Source organism: Capra hircus, chromosome 13 (assembly GCF_001704415.2).
Source record: "Capra hircus breed San Clemente chromosome 13, ASM170441v1, whole genome shotgun sequence".
NCBI classification, from domain to species: Eukaryota; Metazoa; Chordata; class Mammalia; order Artiodactyla; family Bovidae; genus Capra; species Capra hircus.
This window is the reverse complement of record NC_030820.1, coordinates 45,331,390-45,353,481: the sequence shown is the minus strand read 5'-3', so window position 1 is coordinate 45,353,481 and position 22,092 is coordinate 45,331,390.

Here is a 22,092-nt window from a genome sequence, read left to right as displayed (position 1 = left end):
GATGCTCAGGGCTGCGGTCAGTGCAGACAGAGGACCACTGTTGCGAGGTGAGAGTAGTATGGTCCTGAAGAAAGAAAATAAATCTCGTCTCAAATCCAGCTTCTCAGAGAAATAAAGGCAGTTTTGTAACTTTTACAGGTAGTATAAATGTAAGTACATTCACTAACATTCAAACAGACTAAATAACAGCCATTAATAAGCTGTCTGAATCCCAAATGCTTTTTCAGAATTCAGAGTTGATGCTATAGTGATTATTTTCTGAATCGCTTCAGGTCTATCATTATAAATTTTATTTTTTACTGATTAAATGGTCTCTTAGTTATCAATTTCTTGAATAATTATAGTGCAGAAACAATTTTTCCATTACATATTTGTGATACATGACCTGGCTTGAGTGAAATGCAGGAAGATTTGTTAAGAAGGATCAAGTAGAAGAACATTTCATCTTAATGTGTATCCTGATATAATCTTCTATACCCTGATATAATTTTCAAGGTATTCAAAGTTGTCAGTTTTACATTCAAATCAGAAACTACTTTAAACTTTCATTGGATGTATGTGTTTGTATTTATATATTTTATTATGTATTTGAAAACTGTACTAAAATTATGAACCATTATTTTAAACACTTAAACATGTATATCTAAGGTGTAAACATTAAATATGCAGGCTGCATAACAAGTCTATTATCACGTAAAGAGAGATGCTATATAAAAATAGATAATTTTTAAGAAGAATTAATGTGATTAATGTTCATGGAACTAATCACAAAGGTTCAAGATAAATCTGATAGAACTGGAAAGAAAAATAGGCAAATTCAAAATCATTTCCAGAGGGTTGAACACCTTGTTCTCAGTAACTGATAGAATAAACAGACACACAAAATGTGAGCATGGAAGCCCTGAACAGTACCAACCTGCTGACTTCACCTAGTCGGCATTCTGCAGCATACGCCACCCGACAGCAGAGCAACCACATGATCGTGAGGTGCACACGACGCATCTGAAGACAGACTGTCCTCTTGGCCATGAAACATATCAACACATGTAAAGGCACTGAAATTATACTAAGTATGTTCTTTGAACACAACAGAATTAAACTAAAAATGGCAGGAACACAGAGGTATCTTGACAATATCCAAAAACTTGGAAATTAAACAATATTCTTTTATATAATCCAAGAGCCAAAGAAGAAATCTCAGGGGAGTTACAGGATACCTTAATTGAATACAAATGAAGCGGAATTTATGAAACTGGGTGAGATGCACCTGAAGTTGTACCTGGAGGGGGCTTTAATTCATGAAATGCTTACATTAGAAAATGAAGCATAGTCTCAAATTAGTGGTGTAAGTTTCCAAATTTTGATATTAGAAAAAAGAAAAGCTAATTCCATACCCCCAAAATTATAAAGAACAAAAATCAGTGAATAGAAAACAGAAACTTAGAGAAAATCAGTTAAACCAAAACTGACCTTTTGAGAAGATTAAGAAGTTCATTAAAAGCCTAGCTAGAGTCATCAAGAAAGAAAAAGACACAAATTTCCAATATTATCAGTAAAAGTGAGCTCACCATAGACCTTAATAGCACTTAAAAGATAAAAGAATATTAAAAAATTGTAAGGCAATATATTTGATAGATTAAATAGAAATTATGCAGTCTCACCCAAGAATAGTTAACCATGATTCCACTAAAGAAATAAAATTCCAATTCCAGATGTCTTTTTTGGTAAAATCCTCCAAACAACTTTGGAAGAAATAATAGCAATTCAACACAAAGTCTTCCAGAAAATAAAAGAGAACATTTTCCGACTTGTGCAATGAGACTAAAACTACTCTGAAAGCAAAGTTCAGCTCAGTTCAGTTTCTCAGCTGTGTCCGACTCTTGCAACCCCATGGACTGTAGCACGCCAGACTTCCCTGTCCATCACCAACCCCTGGAGCTTACTCAAACTCAGGTCCATCAAGTCGGTGATGCCATTCAACCATCTCATCCTCTGTCGTCCCTTTCTCCTCCCACTTTCAATCTTTTGCAGCATCAGGTTCTTTTCAAATGAGTCAGTTCTTCAAATCAGGTGGCCAAAGTATTGGAATTTCAGCTTCAGCATCAGTGCTTCCAATGAATATTCAGAATTGATTTCCTTTAGGATGGACTGGTTGGATCTCCTTACAGTCCAGGGGACTCTTAAAAGTCTTCTCCAACACCACAGTTCAAAAGCATCAATTCTTTGGCGCAAAGAATTGTACCATTCTGGGCAAATTCAACCATTCTGGGCAAAGTAATGTCTCTGCTTTTCAATATGCTGTTTAGGTTTGGCATAGCTTTTCTTCCAAGGAGCAAGCATCTTTTACTTTCATGGCTTCAGTCACCATCTGCAGTGATTTTGGAGCCCAAGAAAATAGTCTGTCACTGTTTCCACTGTTTCCCCATCAATTTGCAATGAAGTGATGGGACCAGATGCCATGATCTTAGTTTTTTGAATGTTGAGTTTTAAGCCAGCTTTTTCACTCTCCTCTTTTACTTTCATCAAGGGGTTCTTTACTTTCTCTTCACTTTCTGCCATAAGGTTGGTGTCATCTGTATATCTGAGGTTACTGGTATTTCTCCCGGCAATCTTGATTCCAGCTTGTGCTTCTTCCAGCCCAGCGTTTCTCATGATGTACTCTGCATACAGTTAAATAAGCAAGGTGACAATATACAGCCTTGATGTATTCTTTCCCGATTTGGAACCAGTCCATTGTTCCACGTCCGGTTCTAACTGTTACTTCTTGACCTACATACAGATTTCTCAGAAGAGAGGTAAGGTGGCCTGGTATTCCCATCTCTTTAAGAATTTTCCACAGTTGTGATGATCCACACAGTCAACGGCTTTAGCATAGTCAATGAAGTAGAAATTTTTCTGGAGTTCACTTGCTTTTTCTATGATCCAACGGATACTGGCAATTTGATCTCTCGTTCCTCTGCCTTTTCTAAATCCAACTTGAACATCTGGAAGTTCTTGGTTCATGTACTAAAGCCTAGCTTAATCCATGTCTGACGTAGGGTGCAGCTTGCTTGGGGCAGGTGCATGGGGATGACCCAGAGAGATGTTGTGGGGAGGGAGGTGGGAGGGGGGTTCATGTTTGGGAACGCATGTAAGAATTAAAGATTTTAAAATTTAAAAAATAAAATAAAATTAAAAAAAAAAAAAGAAGAAAAAAAAAATGGTTTTGCTTTTTTACTCTGAAAGCAAAACCATAAAAAATTTACAAGAAAAAATATTACAAAACAGTATTCCTTGTAAACAAACAGAGCAATCACCAAATTTTTAAAACACCAAATCCCACTTTTCATGTATGCATCTAATAAACAGATAAACAAGAAATTGAAATCTCTCACTACATTGTGTACATGGATTGCAAAGTGAAGAAGGTGCATGTGGTGGGAATGAGTGAGGTGGGTCAGTGGCAGCGAGCCTGCCCAGAATCACTGCCATGTCCAGTTTGATGACTGAAAGAAAGAAGATACAAAACATGGCTCTGTGCTTCTGTAATTCCATAAGCATCAGTCATTTTCATAAGCACTTAAATGAAGACCCTGAAGTATTTTAGCACTTTTATTTTCAGTTTTGAATCTTATTCTGAAAGTTCTTTAATCTGCTAAGGATTTTATGCAGGAGTAACAGGATCAGGCATCTTTATATCCATCTTTACATTCCCTTTTTTAAAAAAAAAATTTAACATTAATGGTAACATTTTGTTTTTTAAGATGAAAATCACATTTTATTCGCCCCCCCGCCACAAAAGGGATAACCACTTAAAAAAAAATTATTAAAGTATGGTAACACATTTAGTTCTGTCACATTTTAGCAAAAGAAGCCCAAAATATTATCTCAGCTTAACCAGTGTTTTTATTCTGTAGGCCCCCTAGCCCTGAACAGTTAACCAAATAAAAAGACACTGAACCTGGATTCAGGCCTGCAAGAGGCTCCGGGGTTACAGTCTTATGGTAAAAGCAGGAAAACCTACCTTGAAACCTCTTCCTCACAAGAGGCTCCAGGGTTGTAATCTCACAGTAACAGCAGGAAAACTTACCTTGAGGCCTCTTCCTTTTCCAAATGTAGAAAGAGAACGCTTTCTTTGGTTTTTACTGGCTCTGTCTCCAGGGACAAAGGAACAGATGGACTGAACTCTTTCTGCCCAGTGGGGTTTTAAGCACTTTTGATAATGGACTTAAAAAGAGGGACTTTTCCCATTTATTTCAGTAAGGGTGAATGACTTTCACTCTTTTCCTAGTTTTATTCAGAGTCCTTTTGCATAAAATGCTTTTCATGAGCCAGTATCTTTTATCAGAGCTTGTTTTCTTTTTCTATGGAATCCCTGAGTCCTTGGAATATTTATTAATACTTCTCAATGATGTAACATGCCCAGTCCTGATGACCTCCACTCATCCTCACAGTCTGAGGAATCCCATCCATGAGAGAACCCTTTATAGTCTGTTGCACTTAATATGTCCTATGGAAATTTAATATTCTCACAACTGCTTTTGCCCTCCCCACAGAACTCAACTATTTAGGAATAACCTCGTATCTCCCTAAATAAAACCAAACTTCTCCAATAGGCCAAAGCAGGAGCAGGGGCCCAGGTTGGCTGGGAGACCAGTGCTGAGCACGCACACGTGACGCCTGGGGCTGCCTCCTGGTCCAGGATACGCTTCCTTGCACGGGGGCACAGTCAGAGGACTGCGGTGTCTCCCCTCACCTTAGATCAACACGCACATTCCACACTGACGAAGCATCTATCTACTCACACGTCTGCAGGACAATGCACTTAAAGGTCCCGAAGCCCCTTACCGGCGTGAGGCCAATGGAGCATGGGTCGTGGGAGCCGTCTCCTCAGGGCGGACTTCAGTCTTCCCAAAGTGAGGCACAGCAGGTGTTTGGCTTCTTCAGCCCTCCGGGAGGCTGCCGACTTCCTGCGGGCTTAACCTTACTGCCCAGGAACACATCAAGGAAACCCATCCAGGTGTGACACTGCCTTGAAACCCAGAAGAAGCAGGTTCGATCTTCAGCTCTTCACTTATTTGATCACGCTCAGCCTGCTTCTCTATAACACAGAGTATAACAATAATCACCATACCAGGCTACTGGGAAGATATGAGAAACCATCTCTTAAGTTCATAGCTCAGTGGCTTATGCATAGAAGATGCTTAATAAACAGCAGCTACTGCTATTTTTGTCAAATGGAGCTTTTAAAATATTTATGTGTTATTTATCATATCTTAAATATAACAATAAGAAAAAGGCAGTGTGGTTTTTAAAATGGGTGAACTATACTAGACAATCTATTATTATTTTTGCTTGCAGTGGGGCAGAAGGATCTTTATTCAGGTCCCAAAGATCTTGGTCACTTCAGTAACCTGACTCTTGTCCACAAGGCATAGAGTCTTAAGTGGAGACTCATCCGTGTCTACACATACCTGTTCGCCTCATCTAGGGTCCTCTTGTCCATTGGGAGAGACTAGAAAGGGACTGGGCAGCAAAAAGCAAGTGGGCAACTGCTTGGCGTCACACTCAGACCTGGATTTCAAACCTTTATCAGCTGCCAACTGTCTTCCCCTATAAAGGACATCGTGTTATACCCTCATGACAGACTGGAGACCAGGAGTCTCTCATGGGAGGTGTGAGTTTAGACAACATTGTGTTGAAAGAACAGAGCTTGACTCCTGTCTCAGCCCACCCAGGATGCTCCAGTAGGACACCACAGGCAGGCAGCTGACAGCCAGGAGGGACCCTTCGCTGTTCCGGAGGCTGGGTGTCTGGGATCAAGGCACCTGCAAATTCTATGTAATGAACATTCATGACCAAGGAACTTGTTGGGGAAATTAGGGTAACTACAAATTGTTGTTCAGTTGCTCAGTTGTGTCCACCTCTTTGCGACCCCATGAACTGCAGCATGCCAGGGTTCCCTGTACTTCACTATCTCCCAGAGTTTGCTCGAACTCATGTCCGTTAAGTTGGTGATTGCATCCAACCATCTCATCCTCTGTCACCCCCTTCTCCTGCCCTCCATATTTCCCAGCATTAGGGTCTTTTCCAATAAGTTGGCTCTTCACATCAGTGGGCAAAGTACTAGAGCTTCAGCTTCAGCATCAGTCCTTCCAATGAATATTCAGGGTTGATTTCCTTCAGGATTGACTGATTTGATCTCCTCGCAGTCCAAGGGACTCTCAAGAGTCTTCTCCAATACCACAGTTCAAAAGCATCAGTTCTTTGGCACTCAGCCTTCTTGACAGCCCAACTCTCACATCTGTACATGATTACTGGAAAAACCATAGCTTTGACTAAATAGACCTTTGTTGGCAAACTGATGTCTCTACTTTTCAATATGCTACCTAGGTTTGTCATGGCTTTTCTTCCAGGGAGCAGGGGTCTTTTAATTTTAAAAACAGATGATACTTGATTGGATCATGAAGGATCAGCAGGAATTTGACAAGCATAAAATGCTGATCTCTGAGAGATGCATGTGCCAGAACGAAGAGTGTCGACCTCTGGGAGCCACAGACCTAACAAGACACAGTGGGGAGCTGGTCAGTTCTCCTCCTCGGGACCCTAGGAGAGGGGCCAGTGGGGAAGGGGCCTGTGAGCCGCGTGGGGCAGAGTGACCCTCCAAGAACAGACAAAAAAGCAGATCCAAGCTGAAGGTCGACAAGCATTTCTGTGTGACCTGGTTCTGAGACACCAGCTTGGCTCTCACAGGAGATCAGCTGCGTGTGGGATTTCCTCTGAGAGTCTCCTAATTGCTTTGCGGGTCTAAACATCCCCCATGATGCTGTCGGGATCGCTGTGGACAGCCAACTCCATTCTGCTAAACAAAACCAGCGATTTGGAAAAATTACAGCCCTGGATGCTCTCGTTGGCACCACAAGGACACCCTCCCTGCTAATGGCTAAAAAAGAGAAAAAATTGGCTGGCACAGCAGAGCAGGAAGGCCTCCTTGTCAGTGCAGAATGTGGTACTCTACTGGAAAGAAAGTGAGACAGAACACCATGAACTTGCATGAGCTAACCAGATGGTGGCATCTTACAAGGCAGTGGCTCTTTCTTTTTGAACAAAATTGGGACCTTCCATCCTGCAGTGCCAATGAACCACATGTAAGTGCTGATGAGTAGTGTGTCTGGTATGGCCATGCCCTCTGAAGAGCTGGACCTCATCAGACTGGGGGCTCCTCCTCCCAGGGACTCTCAGAAACACAGGCCTGAGAGCATCCGAATTGTCGGGTCTGAAGCTGGATGCTGAGCGTTACTCAGATTTTTGTCTCCCTGCCTGAAACTGGCCTGAGATTTCAGTTTCTGAAAATTTCAGTTTCACATCTTGACTCAAAAGTTCTTCCATTTGATCCTTTCTTAACATTCTAAACATATATCATAGTTCATGCTTCTCCCTCACACATACTCACTCCCGTGAATCTTGGTCACATATGTGGGTACAGACAGGTGCTCAGGCTTCCCACCTGAGGCAGGAGTGAGCAGAAGAATAATCTGACAGACGCATTTCTTTCATAGCAAGTGTAATAATGTAACAGCAGAGTAAGCGGCATCCTCTTGTCTTCTGATTCCCTAAGGGGCGCGGCTGTGAGCAGGTCTCAGTATTAACTCAGCTTCTCAAACTGGTGCACAGGTGGGCATCTGATGGCTTGGAGTTCACTAAGTTCACCAGATGGAGTTATGGCCCCCGTGGCAGGTCAAGTCTGCCCCATGGCCGCAGGGAAGAGCTGGTGTTTCCTCTATGCTATTGTCTTTCACATAGTCCGAGTCAGGAGTCATGTTTCACATCTTTTAACTTTCACATGATTTCCCCCCAAACTTATTCAAGCAGGACCTGTCTGGTCTCACATTCGGACACAGATGACCCGTCTTATTCTGGACCGTCCCAGGTTTCTATTGCTCCTCTTTCAAATGACTGACTCACAAACAAAACAGCATGTTTATTACAGGTTAGGACTTTGCTGCATCTTGTGTACTGTCTTCCTGATTTCATGGACTTTCAGTGCTCCGGATGGGTCTCTGTGACAAGGCTCCACACTCCTAGGGGGCAGCACATTGCACACTCTCCCCACGGGAGAGATCATGCCCCACATGGGCAAAGCCAGGCCACTCCTGGGCCCCTCTCAGTGCATCTGCTCCTCTATTGTTTTGTTCCAAAGGTGTGCTTCTCTGTTGGACCCTGGACTTCACAAAAGCCCTCTAGTCCACAGGTGATTGTCTAGATTGAGGGTCAGAAGGTAAAAACTCTTAATTTGCCATGATAATAATGTCACTCCTAACTGTGCATCTTGATCTGAGGCTTTGGAACAATCCCAGCTATGAACTTTGGTAGCGGAATGATGTCAGTACACTGTGGGTGAAATGCAAAGAAATGGGAAATCAGCATGAAAGCCTGGTAAACCATAGAAGTTTTAGGATAAAGGACTTTGGGCTTATGCTCCCTGACAAACCTCTCTCCCACCCAGCCTGCTCTTCAGTCATTCCTATTAGTCTTCCGTTGATTCCAATGAGGTGTCTGTTCCATTAGAGACTCCTTTAACCAGCTCATCACTACTCTCCCTTCCTCATGTTCCTCTTATGGAAACATCCACATTTAGTGCTTTTGGACTGCTGTTATCATTTCCTTTGAGATCATTTCTGGATGTCCAGGTGGGTGGAGAGATTCACTCATATTTCATGCTCAAATGTCTTCACTACACTTTAAACTGTCATCTATCAAGGACATCAGTTAAACCCTTGCTCAGTAGCCTCTGAAGTTGTCCTGGTAACCACATGGTTTTCCTCTTCTCTGCTTTTATCATGAGGATGGCCATGAGTTTTCATGATACCTGTGTGGGGAGGAGCTGCTCTAATAAACTGTTCTATAGACAATCTGTGGAGGGTTCATGGGATGGTGGCTTCCCCCTGAGAGTGCTTCAACTCAGCCATGCCTCAGGTCTGTCACATTATGACCTCCTCTTCACAGAAGACCTGCTTGTGCTAACATTTTTCTGTTGCTGCCCTCATGCCCCAAATGAACATATATTGGCTCTTGATTACTATGCATCAGGCCTGATGACCATGCAGAATATCATCCTACCCATCTTACGGATGAGAAGACTAAAGCTGTGAGGTTTAAGTGATTGCCAAGGGCATCTAACTCTTAAGTCTGAGGGAGCACACAATGGGAGCCAAGTCTGATTCCAGAATGCAGAATGGCTCTGCTACTCTGCGTTTCTGATGAAAGTATCCCCTGGCTTCTTGGCAAAAGCTAGATATCTGAACAAAGTGGGGCAAACAAATCAAATGACACTGCATGGATCCTGAATGGCTGGCTCACGGGAAATGAGTGTGTCTCGACACAAGCAACACTCACTGCTGGGCCAGATACGTGGCCAGCCTCACAAAGAACCTGATCTCCAGTGTGTCATGTTTACTAATAAAGCTGGAAGCTACAGTGTCTTTAGGGGAAAATGTATACAACTGCAGCTAACAAGTAAGGATTTATCTGATTCATAAAATTGGCACCTGCAGTCTCAGCTCCCTTGGCCAGTCTTACATAAATGTTCTCAAAACAACAAAACTCACAGAGCACCATAACACTCTAGTGAGTTAAAGCCTCACTTCAGTGGCCCTCCCGGTCCTCCGCAGATTACTGCCTTGTCCTTGAGGGCACAGACTCAAGCAGAGAACCAGGCAGTCAAGGTCCCTCCTTGTGTGTCCTGGCTGGGGTCTCTAGAGGATCTGCAGATTTTGTGAGCCAGGAAGTCACCAGAGGAGGACCCTGAGACGGCCTCTCTGGGCCTCTCCTTCTTAGGGGTGGAGTGGAGACCCGAAGTGATGCTCTCTCAAGCTCATGCCAGACTCTACACACATGGAAGTTTTGTCTCTTGCTCGGATTAAATTTCAGCTCAAGAATGTCATGGTAGGAATATCCTACTACTGGTCCATTCTATGTGCCAGTTCCACTGTTATCACATTAAAATTCTGACATGATCCACATTCTCAAAAGATTCTTTTCTGAAAGTCACCATGTGCACTTAACCTGACCAGGCAACGTCTCTATTCCATGGGTCTGGCCCATACCCACTCTCGTCCTAGCCCATCCCATCGGAACAGCCTCGTATTATAACCCTCTGCTCCCAGTCTGTTTATAGGGTGGTATGTGCTGAATCCCAATGAATAAATACAAGCACTGTTAAGGTAACTGTTTCTCTTAACTGTGTCTAACATTTATGTTTATCCACATTCCTCCCTATGACTGCATCTTTCTTTCCTCATACAATGCCTGATGCAGAGAGCTTCTGGGAGTCAACTAGCATGACAGGGAAGTAAACTTTTCAGAAACATTCTTCCTAGGGAAGTTTTTTATATGTGACAGATGAAACTATTTCAACTGCAGGTAAATATGGAAAAGTAAAATTGTTTTGGAAAATCAATAGATTTGTTTAAAAATTTTGAGATATTTGCTAACTAAACAAAAAAAGGTGAAAGAGATGTGAAAGAGATGCAAACAACTGAATACTAACAACTCAGAAATGACAACTGTTAATATATTTCCCTCAAAGTTTTCATAACTAAATATGTGGATGAAATTAGATTCTTCAGAGTAGTCACAGGATGCCCTCAAAAATAAAGGAAATTCCCTGTATTCCATGTGGAAGCTATGGATATCCTTTGTCTCTGTCTCATTTCTACCTGTCATCTATCTACCTGCCTATCATCTCTATCTGTTTATCATCTATTGAGATAATCTCTTTATCTGTATTATATTATGATATAATCTATATAATCTCTGTATATTAAGGGACCTTAGCATATATGTATTGATTGTATTGACATGACTTGGATAGATAATAAAACTAATTTGGTCACTGAGACTTTCCACATCAAAACACATCAGATGTTTAAAATTTCCACCACCACCCAGCAAAATGTGTAATTAAATCATGTGCAGGAAGCATGTAATGAAATAGTCATCAAGAGACATACTTGGCTTGCTCAACTCAGTGGTTAAACCTCTTATGAAGAAGAGTATTAAAAATGCCTAAAATCCCAGGTCCCTGTATGTCATTGGTAAGAACTGACTAATGGTACCAGTCGCTTCCTCACGTGGCTCTTTTCAGACCATGTTCTGAGGAGCCACAAGACTGTTCCTAGCGAGCGCCACCTGAGAGCTGGGCCTCTCACGTCAGATTCTGAGACAGGTGCTCAGAGCGCAGTCTTACCTCTGGGGTCCTCAGGGCACACATGTCCTTGTTTCAGAAACTTCACTGAGGATTTCTGTGCCTTCACAGGCTCAGGCAGTTGAGAGCATCCTGGCAAATGTTTGTTGACTGATGAAGAGGGGATGATGCATAAATGGAGTTAACATGGAGCAAAAGACTGGTGATGGCCGAGTCATTGTATTAGACTTCTGAATCGAAAAGGTCTCAGAAACTACACTTCAGATCAACTACGGGTGAGAAAGCCTCCACAGAATTTTATTCTGAAAGTGAGAGGGCTTTGGGCTCCTTTGCTGCTCATCCCTTTCTTACCTCAAACAGTATGACTTTTGTTCAAGTAGCCTTCCAGCACCCACTGCAGACCTCTGCTCCCGGAAGAGGTTTACTCCCCTCAAGGAGCTGTGTCTCCTTCAACTCCTCATTTCAAACAATGCTTCCAACTTTCACTAACCTTTCTGAGGAGCTGGTAAGATCCTGGAGTGTCAGTATGGATCTTGCTTTCCTCTTCAGCTCAAGTTCCATTTCTGTAATATCAAATTAAGAGTAAAGTGAGCATAATATTCTACAGATTCACACACATCTTTCTGGCATGCCTAATGGTCACTTTTGCATGTTTTCAAACACTGGCTCTTGTGTTTCAGAACGCTAGGTATTCTTGGCTTTACAATAAATTCACTGTTTATATTTCATATGTTTCTACTGTGTCATGTTTTGTATTGGTGAACAAAAATGCATTTTTTCTTTGCTCCTGGTTTTGACTTTACTTTCATACCATTGCTTCCTAAGTGCCCCATACAGCAGTTGCAAGAGAAACACAGAAAGTCATCACACAATAAAACAAAAAAAAATTAGGAAGCCTTTCTCATTCGTTCTGTAGGTGACGCAGTTGGCATAGGAATCTTCTGATTTACATTGTGATATAAAAATTTACTAGCTCCTTTTGTGCTATAGTTTAAAAATTACATTAGGAGACCGATCCTAAACAGCAAGGGTACTATGCAAAATGTCATTTTTTCCATGTGACTAGTCATTTTCTTCTGACCTGATACCTTTAATCCTTACATATAGTGTCCCCATCATTTTAAATGTTGAATTCTTCATAGGATTATTTTATGGGTTATCAGATTATCTGATTAGTTACCCCATAAACTGGTCAATGCTGTTACTAGATAAGATCATGGCATCATGATTTAGTTACATTCAAACCAGAATCTACTGAATGTGAATTATTCAGATCTAATTTTATTTCTGGACTTCCCTGGGTAGTGCAAATGGTAAAGAATCTGCCTTCAGTGAGTGAGATCTGGGTTTGATCCCTGGGTTGGGAAGATCCCCTGGGAAAGGAAATGGCAACCCACTCCAGTATTCTTGCCTGGAGAATCCTGTGGACAGAGAAGCCTGATGGGCTATAGTCCATGGGGTCACAAAGAGTTGAACATGACTGAGTGACTAACAATTTCATTTCTGAATTGGGATTTCTTAAAATTAAGACTCAAAGACCAATTCACCTCAGATGTATAATCATAACAATAAATTTCAACAGTTTCTGAAGCTAAATCTGTGGAATTGTGCCTTATCTCAAATAATTAAATTCACATTTAGCTTTATTCACTGTTCACTGCCTAAGGAAGAAACATTTGCTAACACAACTTTAGTGAAAATAACAAGTATTTATGTTACACGGAAATTTCACTTCATCCCAGTCACTAAGTACTGCATAGGAGCTTTGCAAATTGAATAAGCAGGAAATTATTGGTAACTGGACATGATTGATGATCATTTCTTGGTACTAAATGGTAAAGACAATAGGCCTTTAATGTGGTTCAGTCTGAGGGAAGATTACTCTGTAGAAAGGAGGATTAACTGTGTGTCTTGATGCCCATGTCTTCCCTCTCTCTGGACCAGGTGGATGGTTGAGGAGAAAGCCTGCACAAGCTCTGAAAGCTTCTGGGAACAGGTGACACCTGCTTCCATGTGTCAGGGCACTGCCAAAGCCATGTGTCAGGGCACTCTTGAGCTTAATGGGGCGGGGACTTTACATAGCCCTTTCACAGGTAAGGGAGGACTATTCCACACACAGTCGCAAGGGCAATGTGGGTTTGGGCCCAAGGTGATTTTCTGGTTGTGCAAATTGGGATTGGTTTTGGCTGTAAGTTTCTGGAGTCTCATTTTCTTCCCTCGACTCCCAGGATGATCATGCCCATCAAAAGGACGGCTGGGACTCACTGTGACAGCAGACTGTTCCTGAATGGGATTCCAGGAGGCCATCACCCACGAGCCCTGCTTGAGTGGCTGCACTGTGCTAAATAGTGTGAGCTTGAAGATTTTTAAGTGGACTCCCCCATTCAATGCCAACACCAACAGTTGTCATGGACTCCATTTCACACATAAAGAGAGTCGAGCTTGAAGCTGCATAACTTGACTGTGGTCATATCAGAATCAGTGGTGAAGCTGGGGCCAGGCCCCAGTCCTCTCTACCGCAGGAGGAGGCCCAGCCGCATGGCAGCAGGAATGCAGCTGTCACCAGTACTCCAGAGGCGTCCATGCTCATCCTGCCTGAGAGGAAGCTGTCCACGTTCTCCCCCTGGAGTTCAGTGGACCGCAGCTAATGGCACTCATCCTGCCAAACACAATGACCTTTCCCGACAGACAGACCTTGCGTTGGTCTGTGTTGATGAACGAGAGCTCACTTTGAGGAGTCAAAAGGAGCCAAGGGTTGGAAGATGAGGACAATGTTATAATAAGATACAGGAGTTACTGAAGTATGAATAGTGAACACAGGCAGGAGCGAAGGTTTGCATGATGAATCACAGACATTTACAGTTCCTTCATAGACCAGGCATTGCAGATGGCTTGTTTCCATCATTTCATGTGGTTCTCAGAGTGTGTCTGCAACTTGCCCAAGCCTGTCTAGCAAGCTAGCTGGCCTTAAACCCAAACTGTCTACTGTAAACCTGACATTTTTTCAGTTTCATCCAGATAACCAGAGTAATGGTAATAAATAATACAGAACTTCCTAAAACACAATCACACATACTTCCTTGAAGGTAAACACAATGTGGGAATGAGCTTCTACTTTGCTTTGTTTTGTACTTTTTCTGCTTTGCATACCTTCAGATTGCCTTCTGCTCAAGCCACCCAGGCTGCTTGTTGAAGAGTGCTTCGTGCTCTGGGCCATTTCTGTATCCATGAAGTGACACAAATTGTTTTCATTTTTACTAGGACTCTGCTATATGGTAGATAAATTTGTTTAATAGTCCACACCAAAGGATTTGTTCATCTTCTGAACCATCTCTTCTTTCCAAATGCCCAAGTTGGAATTCCTCAACATTGGACACTAGGAAATGTGACTTTCTCTCTCTCCATCTGTCTGTCTCTATATATGCTAATATCAATTTAACATTAAATATTTTAATAATATTTGCATATTTATATATGTATGTAAATTACATGCCTATAACTTCAGACAAAATTTTAAATTCCTTTCACCTTCTTTATTCAGTATCTCCATCAGGTGAATAAGGATTTTTGCACAGATAAATGTTCCCATTTATTTTAATGGTTGCTCTAATAGTGAGATGAGCTTGATCAGATATATAAAGATATCAAGCCTGGACATGGAGAGAAATTAAGTGTTTCTGCTCTGTGAAACCCCACAGGATGTGGAAGAATGGCCAAGGGTTATTATATAATAACCTTCTCTATTTCTGAAAGTTCTCTATTAAAGAACAAGTGGTTAGATTCGACTTCACCAAAAGATAATTTATTGTAATCAATACAGTTCTTCATTTGATTAGAAATATTCTGAGTGTAATAAATGCATATAAATCCACACCACATAATGTGCATAAACACCACACCACATACTAACAATGTGGTGATGTTCGCATTCATCTCAAGGTCACACCAGAAAACAATTTGCATTTTATTTTTCTCTTATACACTAAAAATCTTTCTTTACATTTGGTTAGCTCAAACTTCTTCTTCTAGATCTTTACAAAATATAAAAGACCCAAAACCTTTAAGAAACATTTCCACAAAGTTCCTTATCATAATTTTTGAATGTATTAAATTATTAGGAACAATTAATATATGTTATCAAGAAATGTCTGTGGCATCTGACATTTAAGACATATTCTAAATTAGAAAATAAGCATAGACACAGATGTTTACCTTTCATATCAAAAGTCAGTTTTGGTAAATGAACATGAACTCTTTTCAAAAAAATTTATCTGAATGTAAACCAAGGTGCACCTGACCCCCAAACACTGCTTCTGTCATTTCTGTCATTCACCAACAGTCCTTCAGAATCCATCCCCATACACATCCTGCTGTTGACCTCTGCTGTCAGCCTGTTCCACCAGGGAACACGTCACAACTTGTACCTCCAGGAATTTAACTAAAGGTAGAGCTGAATCCTTGGCAGAGCGAGGTTCCTAGTGGTGCGTTCATTTTCAATTAGATGGCGTTTTTCTTAACATTATCCTACCTCACTCTGCATCATGTCTGTTCTGTCCAAATATTCCCACAAGCACTCAATTCTCCTGAGATCTCTCTATAGGCCTTGTGGTAGGATACAGACAAAGCCTTTTATAGAATCAAATGAGACATGTAAGCTATTCAGATCCCTGGGCTCCTCCACAAACCTGCTGATTCCTCATTTCAGGGAGTGGCCAGAGTTTTTCTGCTGTGGCTGAAATGCAGTCTATTCATAAGCCATACAGATGGCATCATGGAAGGACGTTATCAGTAGAATGATCCCAGTGATGTCACTAATTCCTGCAACCTAATTATACACTGTCTTACATGGCTGAAGGGTCCCTGCAGATGTGGTTCATGTCAAGGACCTTAAAACATGGACATTACCCTGGATTATTTTCAGTGTGCCCATCTAATTACACGAGCCTCTAAGAGGAGAGAATTTTCTCTGGTTGGAAACAAGAGAGGCTGGCAGAAGTGAAGTCTGAGAATCTCCAAGTGTGAAACAAGCCTGATCTCCATGGCTGGATGGAGCAACATGGAAACCTGAGAAGACATTTGGGGGCCTCCAGGAGCAAAGACCAGCCCTGGCTGAGAGCCAGCAAGGAAATCAGGAACCTCAGTCCTACAACCACAAGGAACCAAATCCTGTCAACACTGGATGAACTTGGAAGCTGATATTACCCAAAGCCTCTAGCAAGGAATGCTGAGAAATCACTCCCAGAATGCGACTCACGCCCAGAGGAGGTGTCAGAAATGTCTTCCTAGCAGCTCATGCCAGGAGGAGTTATCAGAAATGCCTTCCTATTGGGAATCAAGTTCTGCATCTGTGTGCCTCACCATGGTAGCTTTTCCTTCTAAATATCACAGAGAGCTTCCCATCTGTAGTCTTTATGACAGTCTGATCTGGACACCAGGTCTTGCTGGGTTTGGCCAAAGTTGGATTTGTTGACCCTCAACAATTTCCCCCCTGGCTTCTCTTTGCACCATCACTGGCTGATATCATGGAGGCTGCAGATGCCATTTTTAGCAGTGTGGCACAAGGTGCCAGAGCTCAGGTATGCTGAGGCACACACAGACCCATCACCAAGAACTCCTGCTTCTGCCCTTAGACATGGGATTTCAACATCAGACCAGCTGGATCCCACTCATGCTGTCTCCACACTGGATGCTGATATGGAGGGTGCCATCTTTCTTCTGAGGATGGTGGTGGCTGCCTGCACTGGCCTGCCTCCTCCACCTCCTCTTTGCTTGCCTTCTGCTTCTCATCAGGCCATGGATATCTCAGGATTTTCCCAACCAGGCCCAATTAGGTTTTGATGTTTGAAGGGAAAACACAGTATTTTGGACTAGGACATTTAGGGATATTTTGTATTAAAGAGCAGACACATTGACCAGACCACATGTGCATGTGTATTCCTGGGCATGGAGCCAGGACTCTGCAGTTACGACAAGTGTCTCCAGGTGATTTGGAGCAGCTGGTATAAATGCTGAGAACCACACTCTAGGTATTTCCCTGTGCCTTCTGAGCCCTTGTCATCATTGCAGTCTCCAGTGGACTGGAAGCTCCATGTTAATCTGAAGGACCTAATTCATGCTCAGGTACAAATGGCTGATGACTTGTTGAAACCTGTTACTCTTTTAACCTCAGAAGTGAATAGACTGGCATTTTCAGCAGTAAAGAAGGTGACAAAGCCTTTGTGGCTCCTGACAACCACTGTGCACAGCCTTCTCCAGGACTCAGCCCATGACCTTTGAACTGTCAGCAATGCCTGCAGCTCTCCAGGGTGGGAGGACACATGGCTGAGAAGCTTGTCACTGAGGGAGGCTAAACAGGATACAGTTACATACACAGTAGCTTGCGTATGGGGACCAAGTCCCTAAAATTGGACTGCTTCTCTTTTTTACTGACAGACAACACAGTTAAAAATCAATTGGAGGTTTGACCTGCATGTAAATGAAACATACCCATATCCCATCCCTTGGGAACTGTTTCCTCGGGTTAGGGTGGAAATTGCTTTGCCATACACTGTGGACAATCTCCCATGAGGAAATCTCATCCAATTCTCCACAGGGACAATGGATGTTACTGGTTTGTACTTTGCTGTAGGGCTGATCTCAGTTTGTTGCTCCCCTTCAGCCTTGATATGGTTCCTGTTCATGATTTATAGCTTGGAAGCCAAATGCACTTCTGAATCTGCACTTGATAAAACCCAGTGGATAATGATGGAGACAAAGTGCTAAAGGCAGCTGTACCTCCCACCTCTGATGATGTGGTGAGGACCTGGAAAGCTGTCCCTGAAACCTGGTGTCTGTCACCTGGTTCACGGTCAGTCAGTCTGCATTTAAGGGTTTGGAAGGGAAGGGGGAAGTGGGGAAAGAATAAACAGACAGACAGTCTCAGAGACAGAGAAACTCGAAGAGAGAATGTTCACCTCGAGGTTTCAAATGCTGCAACTCCTGGCCCCGCATCCCATGTTCACTGGCAAACTGTGATGTGTGTTATCGAGTCATTGTGACAAAAGAGAGTCCTACATACATTTAAAAGCACAGGAACTGGGGCGTTTGGTTTTGATCTCCCTCCCAGAAAGACAGTAAGAGCTGTGACATGCTTAGCAGGTACCTGGCTGTGTGGGGTATGGATGGAGACAGTGCCGCCCACTCCAGCAGTGACATGGCCAAAATCAGCCAACATTTTAGATGCTGAATCTCAGCCTGGATGGACAAAGTGCTGTCAGTTCAGTTTAGTTGCTCAGTCGTGGTGACTCTTCGACCCCATAAGATCTCTGCCACCTTGGAGTTCATATCCAGGTAAGGAAACAGAACCATGTGATGGAACACTCAGGAGAGGGCCATGTAATAAGACAAGTGTGGAGGTAGTCACAGGGTTAGGGTTAGGGCTAGAGTGAGATGAGTGGGGGCTGCCGTAGTCAGAGCTCTGGGGGTGTCTGTGATGAAACCCATATGCTTCTTGAGAGAAAGGACTGGGTTCACAGGAGCTGAGGCACCATCTGTGTGCCTCGGGAGATGGCAGAGCTGGACACCCAGGGCCTGGGAAACAGCAGTTCTCTCCAAGGATGTTTCCAGGTGGTCACCCTGTGAGGTGCACTTGTCAGAGGACAGCTTTAGGAAGAGCACTGCACTTCAGTCTCAGACATACCAAGAAATGGTGACCACAAAAGAAGACACCCTGAGTGTGGAGGATTTTACTTAAAACTGTTGTAGGTAAGGGAAAAATTTTTTTCTCCAAAATACATTTCCTTAAAAAATATAGGCAGCTGATGAGTAGATTTTAGGGGGGACTTCAGTGATTTTTATTTGTATTTATAGATGAGTAATCTGTCTTTTCTATAAATACAAATAAAAACCACTGAAGTCCCCCCTAAAATCTACTCATCTGATGAGTAATCTATCTTTTGGAGAAGGCAGTGGTACTCCACTCCAGTACTCTTGCCTGGAAAATCCCATGGATGGAGGGGCTTGGTAGGCTGCAGTCCATGGGGTCACCAAGAGTCGGACACGACTGAGAGACTTCCCTTTCACTTTCCACTTTGATGCATTGGAGAAGGAAATGGCAACCCACTCCAGTGTTCTTGCCTGGAGAATCCCAGGGACGGGGGAGCCTGGTGGGCTGCTGTCTATGGGGTTGCACAGAGTCGGACAAGACTGAAGCGACTTAGCGGCAGCAGAAGCAGCAGCAGCAGCAGCAGCATAGAGGAGTAATCTTCTAGTTGAGCTGAAAATGAAGCCTGTATTTAGTATTCTTAGGAAAACAATTAAACATTAGCATGTTTGAAAAGGACACAGCTGACTGTGAGTAAAACAAACAAACCAAAACACATTACTCAGAACAAAGTCACTCCTCAGAAGGTAATGTTCTTCCCCTCTTCTTTAGTGTGGGGGTCCAATGGCCACTGGCTCTAATAGGACAGTGATTTTCCCGCGTAGAAGTGGCATTTTAGTGATTGATAAAGTGCATTATTTTAAGTACGTAATAAGCTGTGGCCATTCCAGCTGAGCGGAGCTAAGTAGAAGGTCGTCATCACAGCCATTAGGAAGGAAACAGTTTCTAATGATGATCCCCTTTAACTCTGGCTAAAACTGCACTCCAGTCCGTTAAAGAGGTGACCTGGCCCCACCGCAGCCTCAAGAGCCCATGCGGGGGTCGGGGAGGCCACTGCGTGGGTATGAATGTGATGCGCTCCCTTCTCGAGCAGCTGTTTCCTGTTGCTGCGTCCAAGGGGTGTGGGTGAAGGAGGTGGCCTGATGGATGGAGTGATCTGTCAGGTGCTTTAGAGGCCATGTCCAACCAACTGATATCTCCTAAGGGACACAGCTGGTGAACATTCCCCCAGGCAACAATGATGAGCTGTTTTTTTTTTTTTTTTCCTGGCCTCAGTACGGGGGTCCAATATCTTGAGGCCAGATTTATGACTAAGTAATGCAAGACGATGAAGACTGACCACAGGTCAGGTGTGAGGGGTGTCCACGAAGTTTTCACAATCCAGGTGACCCTCCTGGCCTGCCTCCTATGAAGCCCTCTGCATCACCAGGATGTTTTTACCATGTTAAGAAACAAGCATCGTAGCCAGTCCCTGGGGTCCTGGGTGGGAGATGGGAGAAGAGGCTCCATCCTCAGGGAGGGAGAAAATAAGGGTGAGTAAGAGTGAGTCTTCCACTGTTCCCTTTGGTTTGACTAAAACTTCAGAACTTGAACTTCATGGTGAGGATGAGCTAACAGAGAATACACAATTAAATATTCACTGAACCCAACACAAAGATGATCCAAACTGAGATGAGTTTCAGGGGTATGCTGTCAGAGACCCAGACCACCTGCTCAGATGCTGCAAGAGGCAGGAGGCTCTCTATGCGGCAGTGGATGGGCAGGGGCTGTGGGTGTTGGGGGGACACCTCTTTGCAGAGACCCCAGGAGCTCCAGGAAGCCAATGTCAGCTCTCCTTAACACATACCTGCAATCAGACTCTCTTGAAGGTCAGAGTTCCAGTACAGTGAGGGGGTCCTTGGATGGGGTGCTTAGCAAGAATGACCAATGAAAATTTACTTGAAGAAGTTTTACACCTTACTTTCTGTCCCATTTAATGTGATCGCACAACATTCTCCTGTCTTATGTCACCATATTAGTGCAAAGAAACATAGAGCTTCACTGTATTTTTTTGGTTTTAGCTGTTCAGTTTTAAAGTGTTACATAGTTAAAAGCTATACTACACTGCCACCAGGTCAGCCACAAAATTATCGTACTACGACTGCAAATAAGAGAATGGTATGACAGGGAAGCCCGGCCTGCTGCAGTCCATGGGGTCGCAGAGTCGGACACGACGGAGTGAGTGACCGAACAACAACGAAGTGGCAAGTAACTTCCTGGAGGACACGGCCCTCCCCACTGTCAACAAGGATGGATTTTCAGAGCACTTAATGTCAGTAGTGACCAGATGTGTACTCAGCATCAAATATCATTTTTGCCCATCAAGCCTGAGCTGGAGCGAGAGCTGTTGTGAAAACAGGAAAAAATATGAAGAAGATGAATCCTTGAAATATGGACACAGGGAATATAGCCCACAGCGGATTCAAACCAATAACTGTCCTAAGGGACTCATTTTCCACTGGGGTTTGCCTGAAATATGCCCCTGAGCTTTTTGTGTCCCAAGGACAACTATTATTTTTGAGCTAACATGTACTATTTATTATTATAATTTTCAAAGCCATTAGAATTTTAATATCAAGTCAATATTTTCACCTGATTCATAATATCTCTAAAAAATCTATCAAGATGTGTACTTTTCAAGAAATAAATATTAAATATACTAACTCTGTTACCAGGCAACAAATTCTTAACTACTTCATTGAAACAGAGGTTAGCATATCAATTTTCATTATCTTACAGAAGTTGACTCTGGGGAAAAACATATGCCTCCTACAAATTCCTGGGATTTGGTAAAGACAGGAGTCTATGTTTTGATTTTCAACTGAGGTATAAATGTTGCTGTGAGTTTTATGGCATTTCAAAGTACTCCACTATTTGGACACACCATTCTTAGATAATGCACCCATGCCCTAGGCCATGGTTATCTTCCACAGATAGCATAGTTGAGATTTCCTCTGGCTTACAGTAGGAGAAACAAGTTGCTTAGATTTCCTATTCTCCCAGTACACCTGGACCTTGTCAACTGTTCACGATTTCTACCCACCTGTGCTCTTGTGAGTAGACGAGGAGAAACAGGAAGAACAGAGGAAAGCTTAGTGTTAAGAAAGATGTAGAAAGATAGGATGTGGTGACTATTCAAAGGTGTTTCTTTAAGGAAGTAAAAAAAAATACCTGCACAAGGGAACAAGAAGTGCCAATTTTCAGCTGCAAAGTGAATGAGACATGG